The sequence below is a fragment of the Meriones unguiculatus genome, assembly GCF_030254825.1.
Source record: "Meriones unguiculatus strain TT.TT164.6M chromosome Y unlocalized genomic scaffold, Bangor_MerUng_6.1 ChrY_unordered_Scaffold_23, whole genome shotgun sequence".
NCBI classification, from domain to species: domain Eukaryota; kingdom Metazoa; phylum Chordata; class Mammalia; order Rodentia; family Muridae; genus Meriones; species Meriones unguiculatus.
Window position 1 is genome coordinate 33,128,242 of NW_026843709.1, and position 9,818 is coordinate 33,138,059.

Below are 9,818 nucleotides of genomic sequence, written 5' to 3' on the forward strand. Positions count from 1 at the left end.
GAGATCCTCCTTCCCCTTCTTTATAACCCTCTCTTATCAGATCATATCAAGCCTGGCTGCATCATCTACATCTGTGGCATGATTCTCAGGACATCGTTCTCCTTGTGTCCTCAATTCCCTCTACTTATGACACTCTTCCTGCCTCCTCTACAACAGGCTTTCAACAGCTCTGAGGTAAGGGAGAATTTTTTAGGGAAATCCCATTTAGAACTGGGTGTTTTAAGGTCTCTGCATAATATTGGATTGTGGGTACCTATATGCAATCCCATTTGATGCAGAAGGAAGCATATCTGTGGATACAAGGTCATGGCATTGATCTGTCAGTTGAGGGCATAGAGGCACATATTTTAATAACAACAGCCTGGGTTTTTTTTAATTTAGTTAGTATGCCTTGGCCCAACAACTCAATTAACTGACACCCAATCGCATTACTGGTTTGGTCAGCAGAGATGGCCTATTGGTACTATATGCCCCACTATTAGGAGACCACCTAATAAGTGAATACATAACATAATTTTCCTTCTCCATTTTAGTTACTTTGGATGATTTTTCCTGGTTGCATCCATTTGCCTGAAAAGATCATGTTGTCATTTTCTCAGATAAATAATACTCCATTATGGAAATATTCCACATTTTCCCCAAAGGAAATTGTCAGTCCTGTTCTTTAGTCCTTGGAAGTGGCTGGGAATTTACTCATTGAACTGAATCACAAACTATCCGGATAACTATATTGTTTTAGCCTAGAAGCTCCTCCATCTTCTTCCACTTCCTGGTGATTTGAATTGCACTGTCCTCTTGAAGCTCACCTTACATGTGGAGTCCTCAGTAAGGAAATATCTGGAAGGGTTAGGAGGTATGTCCTTCTTAGATAATGTAATTCCTATTGAATTTATATTGTAATAGGGTGTGCTTTGGAGATGATATGCCCATGAAAGTTACCTGAGAGAATCGAGTTTCTGTCTCTCAGTCTCTGTCACTTTACTTCTTTCTTTCTGTAGGTCTAGATATCTCTATTTCTTAACCTGTCTCTCTAGTTCTTTCTTTCTCTGTGTTTCTGTCTCCCTCTCTGTGACTGCTGCTTGTGATTAGGTACGAAAAGCTCTCAGTTCTGTTGAAGGACTACAAATAGATGACTGCTTGCTAATGTGACATCCTGGATCATCTCTGTAAAAATATAAGCAAGGTCCTATTTAAAAGCTTTTTGTTCTGATCTCTGATATTAGAAATAAATTGGGACTTTGTACCGATATTCATTTAGGTGTCATCCACCCAAAGAGCATAAGACCTGTCCGATACCTTTTTCTCAGAGGCGGGACCTGGGGTATCAACCCGCATGCAATCAGACATGCTCTTCTCTGGGTCCAAAGCGGCTGACCCTGACTGCAGTGCTTAGCCTCGCATCCTGAGCGTAACATTTTAGCTTTTTATGGTATCCATCCATGCTTGGGGAGAATGTCCTGCTTCAATGACCTCTACTCTTGCCTGATGCGTCTAAAACAAAAAGGGGCAACTGTAGAGAGCTGCGGAATGCTGTGCCTTAAAGATGGAGCTGGTTTCCGCCTTCCACCTTCCCGAAGGTGAGTGCTCTCTGTCACGAACAACTTCACATTTGGCTAAGGCTGAGGATCTGGCTTGCTTCCATGTATGTGGACCTATCTGCATTGCCCACATGGCACGCCTGGGTTGGCTACCCAGAGGCTATTTAAGCTGTGGGCTGGCTTTCCCCAGGATCAGATGATTGTTGAAGGTTCCTGAATAAACTGCATTGAAAAAAAAAAAAGCTTTTTGTTCAAAGATTTGCCTTCATCAGGGAGGTTTTTCACAGTAAATATATCACTGACTGAAGAGATATATGAGCATTTAACAAATGATAACAGAATCTGTGAAAATGTGAAAGTCACGTGACTTTATTAATGACCACTTGAAGGAAATAAGTGACACTTTTCCTGAACTAAGAGTCTTGGACACAGGAACTGTCCTTTCTGGGTTGGGTGTGAAAGTTTGCGAGATTGAGCCATGTAGGGCTACTCATATATTCTCTTAAGCAAGCTGTCCACTTGGCCCTTTTAATCACTGGTTCCTGAAACTCTCACTGGCTTTCACTTGTTTCATGACATCATTCCCTCTCTCAGCCAATCAGCACCTGAGGGAATCTTGAGGTTTCCATGGAGATGAGTAAACAAACTTTCTTCACTATCCAGTATCTCTGATCCTGTGCACCCTTGATTTTTCTTGTGAAACCAACAAGCCTTTCCCTCATCCCTTTATCCAGATCCCACACCTTTACCAATCCTGTTTACCTCTGTGACAATTTCAGGTAGGAAATGAAACTTTAATTTTACTTTATTTAATTGGACAGCTTTTTAAATGGGGAATCTTTAAAGTGATGTGGGATTAAGGGAAATGTACCAAATGACAAGGTGGTCCCATAATGTTGTCTTGGATCTGAAATGTCCTAGATTGTGGCTTTGAACTGAGCAGTTACTGGTGTACTCAATGAATCTACCTTCTCATTCTTATTGATATAATATGCTGGCAGGGTTTAGGGTTTTCTGGGATATTGAGTTTTTAAGAGCAGGGAAAAGAGATGGAAACAAGACAATTTCTGGAATTGATTTGCCTGAAACACAGAAATATATGTGAGTGTAAAAGTGAACTGAGGTAATAAACTCTTTGACAACTCGTGCTGTTCCACATTAGTTTTTCCAAACCTGTATGAGCAGGGTTGCCTTGGGTGACCTGGCAGCAACTGTGGCTTACTCAGTGGGGAGTGAAGAACTGTTTTTGTCCTGGGGTTTAGAGTTACAACTGAGCCATCACAACAGAGATATGGGTTGGTGTTATATGTCTAGAACAGAAGATCAGTTGTGTTTCTTATTTTGGTCCTCCACACTAACCCTCTAAACATAGTGTTTGTGCCAGGACTGCTTGATTAGAAGTACCACCTGAGCTCATGGGGTCTGAGGTAGCTGGGTAAGCACTAGTTCATGGCTAGGACTCTCTGCAACAGAATGAGTTCCTGCAAAGCATGCCTTACAAAGTTAAACTCTGCCACTTTTAGCAGAAACTTTTCTCCAATGTAATGATATTATTAAAGTTGTCAACATATTATTTTTTATCCTTTTGTGGGAATTTCATATACATTAGACCCCTTTAACATTGCTCCCAGGTACAAATAACTTCCCATGTGTCTCACTAAATTGTTTTTCTTTAAAATACATCAATTGAATTATGTGTTATTCATATACTCATTGGAACATGATCAGTCTCTGTGACAAGTCCCTTAAAGAAAAGTGAGTTCATCCTTTTCTCACCCTGGTACCACCCCCAAGAGGAAGCCATCAAGACCCAAAGAGCTCTATACTTCATCACTATGATCACAATTTTTATATGTATTTATTATGATTTGTTCACATTGTATCCCCTCTGCTGCCCCATCCCTCTTCTCCTTCAAGTCCTACTGACCCATCTTTTCTACCCCTATGTCGTTTCTCTAGTTCCCTGATTGTGGAGGTCCTCCTCCCCCTTCCTTGCTTATCAGGTCTCATGAAGTCTACCTGCATCATCTTCTTCTGTTGCCTGATTCTCAGGACATTGTTATCCTTGTGTCTTAATTCCCTCTAATTATGACAGTCTTTATGCATCCACTCCTGCAGACTTCCTTGAGATCTGAGAAGATGGATAATTTTATATGGAAATCCCATTTAGAGCTTGGTATTTTAAGGTCTCTCTCTCTCTCTCTCTCTCTCTCTCTGCATAATATCAGACTGTGGCTCTATGTATGCAATACAATTTGATACAAAAGAAACTGAGAACATGACACTATCAGTTAAGGGCAGAGAGCAACATATTTTAATAACAGCAGACTGGGTTGAATGAAAATTTCTGTAGGATACCCTGGTCCAACAACTAATTTAACTGCTACCCAATGCTAGGGGAACACTGGCTTCCTCAAAATTGGAACTTGGCCTATTGGAACTTTATCCCCTACTATTAGGAGGCTTCCTAGTAAGTTAATACATACCATATTTGTCTTTCTGCATTTTAGTTACTTCACCGAGCATGAATTTTCCTAGTTCCATCCATTTGCCTGAAAATATCATGATGTCATTTTCTTACCTGAATAATACTCCATTATGGAAATATTCTACATTTTCTCCAAGGAGATTGTCAGTCCTGTTCTTAAGACCTTGGAAGTAATTGGGGCTTTAAACATTGTATTGAATGACAAAAGTTTAGGATAACTATGTTCTTTTATCCCTGAAGTCTCTTCCTCTTCTTCCACTTCCTGGTGATTTGAATTGCAATATCCCCTTGAAACTCATATATTTACATGTGGAGTCCCCAGTGAGGAATTATCTGGTTAGGGGTGAGAGTTATGGCCTTGTTAGTTAATATAATTTCTTTTGTTTCCTTAATTTCTTTCTCAGCCATTTTGGTCTTTTGTATACAGGAGAGCTACTATATATATATATTTTTTTAGTTAATTTTGTATCCACCCACTGTGCCAAAGGTATTTATCAGCTGTAGGATTGCCTAGGTATAATTTTTGTCGTCACATCACTTACATTCAAAATTTTAGAACTCTATAATGTTTGTGAGAAATTATGTTTGTACAACAAAAGAACTGGGCACCAGAGATGCTGGATCAAACCTGACAGAATCATGCTGAGACATTGACACATCTGTTTCAGCATCTTGCATATTCCAACATTCTGCTTGTTCCTGCCTCAACTGCTTCCATTGCTGTTTCTCATCAAAATCTGCTGCAAAAGAACATTGAAGAAAGCTACTAATTTTAATTGGTCCAGCATTTTAGACTGTTCCAAAGAGGACTTTTATTAAGCCTGAAATTTCTCAACATTCAAAGACTGGACCACAAATGTTATCATTTGCTTAATTAAAAAAAAATCCCAATTTTATGTGGTCCCCTAAAGGATTTCTACATGTCCAAAATGTAAGCTAGAAGAAATTCATGAGAACGGTGTCCAATTTTTCTTAAAGGAGGTTGGTATGTTTTTGGTGGTTTGCTATAGCTAAGAAATTTTATTGTCATTTGGATATGTTTATTATTAATGGTCTTATTCATATTGAAAGAAGGATTATACAAGGATATCTTATAGGAATAGAAAAAAGTTAGATTATTAAATCTATTTAAGTCAGGGTTTTCTTAGTTATTCTCAATTAAGGTTAATTTTAATTCTGGTATATGATTTTGCATATTGATACAAAAATAAATCTATTTTGATACATTTGTATGAGCTTTAGTATATTGATACAATTTCAAGGTTACTTCCAATACTTTTAAACTGCTATTAAAAACTGTTAAGGTATTAGGTAATGCAAGTTGTTTGCTAGTTATTGAACACATGGACATGTCAGACACTAGTCTACTATATCACAGGAGTATATGTCCTAGGTTTAACAGATAGATATGATTTTGTAGACATATCGATTAAATAAAGATAGGTAGTCTTCAAAAACTTTAGAGACCTATAGATTATTTCATTTAAAATTATTTTTATTATTTTGAAGATTCTTGACAATGAGACAGGCCATCTACTTGCAGAACCCAATCTGCCTGAAAGAAGATAATGAGCATTAAAGAACCTCCATGTGGAGATGGCCTCAATGTGGTAAATGAGACACTTGGGTAAAGAAAATACCCTCACTTCTTGACAGACAAATTCTGCCAAAAATGGGCAAGCTATGGCAGGACATATTGACCACTGAACTCTGCCAAGACAGGGTAAGCAAGTCCTAAATAGTTCCTGATTCACATATATGTCTGTCAAATATTCTGAGCCAGAAGGCTGAAGATGGTGCTCCAACGTTACAGAGAATTATGAGTGACTGTTAAGGCAGCAAACTGTATCTGTCAATTTTTTATCTTTTGGAAGCTGCTATCATGAACTTCCTATTTACTCTAATAACTAATTTGATTCCTTCTCAAATTTCTGATGGGGTTGAAGACCAAATAGTTATAATGCCACAATTAACCTTCAGTTCTTTAGAAGTTAAGGAATCTTTTCATATAGGTAATACCAATAAGAATAAAAGTTGATTTAGGTATAGAACTTTTAACTTGTCAAGATAGGAGAATCTGATAACTTTCTCCTAAGTTGCTAACTACACATGGACAGGACATTACACATATAGATTTTACCTAACATTTCTCAAAATTTCATAATTATTATTGTATTGAAATAAAAGGAGCCTTTTATTGGACTTAAAGGGGGAAATGTTGGTATAATGTTGTTTTTGAAATATATACCCTTTACCCTTATTTATTCAAATCCTGATTTCTTCCCCCAACTCTCTGGTTTCAATCCATATATTGCATTGTGATTTTCATTCTAAGTATCCTGTCTCAAATTGGTGTAAACTTCCAAATAAAGCAACTAGATCCAATGTTGAGCTGGGAGGAGCAAAACAACAGGAAAGAGGGGAGGAGCTAGAGGGAAGGTAAATAGTGGGAGGAGCATGGGGAAGAAGGAGAGCTGAGAGACGGAGCTGGAGGAGAGATATTGGAGGATGTGGAGCATGAACTAGACCTAACATATCGCTAAAAGCAAGTATAATGTGAGAAATCTAAATGTTAGGAAACTATGACGGCTTGGAGGTTTAGGAGAGAGTAACTATTGCCAAGCATTGTGTTCTAGGTTAACTAAATAAACCCAGACTTTGTGCGGTGATTTGCATATACAGCTGTTTAGGACTAACAGCAGCATTACTAAAAGATAATTATTAGTAAATATTAATTAACACTTATAACAATCCTGTCTCAATGGTGGGTAAACAGGCCAAAATAAAACATCTAGCCACATGTTATGCAGAGGGAGGAGCCAGAGGATAGGAAAGAAGGGAGGAGCCAGAGGGCAGAAAAAAGTTGGAGGAGAAAGGGTAAGGAGTTTTGAGAGTGAGCTGGTGGAGAGATCTTAGAGAATGTGAAGCATGAACCAGACCTAAGATATCACTAAAAGCAAGTATAATGTGGGAAATCTGAATGTTAGGAAAATATGAGGGCTGGGATGTTTAGGATGGAGTAACAATTACCCAGCATTGTGTTCTAGGGTAACTAAATGAAACCAGTTTGTGTGGTGAATTGGTTATACAGCTGTTTAGGATTAACAGTAGTTTCATTAAAAGACAAATCCATAGTAAATATCAATAGATTCTTACAACTGCCCTCTGACTTAATAATGACTACTTGAAAAAAATATGTAACAGTTTAACTGAATTAAGAGTCTTGGACACAGGAACTCTCATGTCTGGCTTGTGTTCTTTCAGTTCCCCAGATTAAGGCATGTTGCGCTGCTCAGTCTTTCTCTCAAGCAGGTTGTCCACTTGGCCCTTTTAACAACTGGCTTCTGAAATTCTTACTAGCTTTAACTTCTTTCATGACATCATTTTCCCACTCAGCCAATCAGCACCTAACCATTGTGATGTCATAATGTGATTGAGATGTCATGATGTAGTCATAATAGCATTGCAATGTCTTCATAGAATTTGGTGTCCTAATGTCATTTTGATGTCTTACCATTGTGAAGTCTAACAGCATTTGATGTCAAAATTCCATTGTGATATCATACTACAATCATGTTGTAATACCATTGTGATGTCACAATAGCAAGGTGAAGTCATTACACCATTGTGAAGTCCTTAAACCATTCTGATGTCATAATAGCATTGTCATATCATAATAGCATTGTGAAGTCATAACACCATTGTGATACCGTAATACCATTTTGATGTCATCCTAGCATTGTGAAGTCATAATCGTGTTGTGATATCAAGGTACCATTATGAGGTCATCTCATTGTGATGTCATAATAGCATTTAGATGCCATATCATTGTGCTGTCTTAATAGCTTTATGATGTCATAATAGCTTTGTGATGCCATAATACCATTGTGATTTCATAACAGGATTGGGATATCATAGTATACTTGTAATGTGATAAAAGCATTGTGATATCATAATAGCATTGAGATGTCCTAATATCATTGTAAAGACATACTGTTGTGAAGTCATAATACCATTGTAATGTCATAATGCCATTGTTATATCATAACACAATCATGTAATAAGAGCATTGTGATGTCATCATAATATTGTGAGGTCATAAAAGCAATGTGATGTCATAATACCATTGTATTGCCATAATAGCATTGGATAGTCATAATAGCATTCTCAAGTCATACACCATTGTGATAGTGTAATAGCACTGTGATGTCATCATAGAATTGGAATGTCATAATAACATTGGGATGTCATAATAACATTGGGATGTCATAATGAATTTTGAGGTAATAATGTCATTGTGATATCACCAAAACCATTTTATGTCATCATATCATTGTGATATCATAAAACCCATTGTGATGTCATCATAGCAATGTGATGTCATATCATTTTGATGTCATAATAGCATTGTGATGTCATCATAGCATTTTGATGTCATAATACCATTGTGGTGTCATAAAAGCATTATGAAGTCATAACACCACTGTGATGTCATGGCAGAATTGTGATGTTATAATGACATTGTGATCTCATATCATTGTGATGTCATAATAGCATTGGGACATCATACCATTGCCATGTCAAAAGACTATTGTTATATCATATTTCCATTGTGATGTTGAAACACAATCATATGTCAATAGCTTTGTGATGTCATAATAGCATTGTGATTTCATAATACCATTATGATTTTATAATAGGATTGAGATATCATAATATCATTGGGAGGTCTTGAAAACATTTAGATGTCATCATAGCATTGTGATGTCCTAATAACATTTTGTTGTGTAATAGCTTTGGGATATCATTAAAGCATTGTGATATCATCACACCATTGTGATGTCATCATAACATTGTCATTTTCTAATATCTTTGTGAAGTCATAATATCATTGTGATGTCATAATAGCTTATTGAGGTCATAACCCCATTGTGATGTCATACTAGCATTATGATGTCAAGAAAGCATTATGATGTCATAATTCCCTTGTGATATCATAACACAATCAATTCATAATAGCATTGTGATGTCATAATAGCATTATGACTACATCCTAACATGGTGGTATTATAAATACATTGTGTTTTCATATATGATTGGAATTCATGCCACCATGATATCATCTGAGCACTTTAATATCATACCATTGTGATGTCATAAGAGCATTGTGACATCCTCATAGCATTGTGATGTCCAAAGAACATTTGATATCCTAATACCAATGTGCAGTCATCCAGTTGTGAATTCATCATAGCATTCTGATATCATAAGTGCAGTGTGATAACATGATAGCATTGGGATGTCATAATAGGATTGTGAAGTAATGATAGCATTTTGATGTTAAAGTTCTATTGTGATGTCATACCACAATCATGTCATAATACCATTGTGATGTTATAACACGATGGCAATATCATAATACCATTGTGAAGTCATAATACCATTGTGATGTCATGACAACATTGGGATGTTATGATGAATTTTGATGTCATGTTGTCATTATGATATCATGTTCCCATTGTCATATTGTCCGAGCATTGAGATGTCCTAATATCATTGTGAAGTTATACCTTTGTGAAATTAATAGCATTGTATGGTCAAAATTCCATTGTGATGTCATACAACAATCATGGCATAATACCATTGTGATTTCACAATAGCATGTTGATGTTATAATACCATTGTTAAGTCATAATACCTTTATGACAGCATTATAGCATTTTGATGTCATAATTGCATTGTGATATCACCATTTAATTGTGATGTCATAATAGCATTTTGATGTCATAACA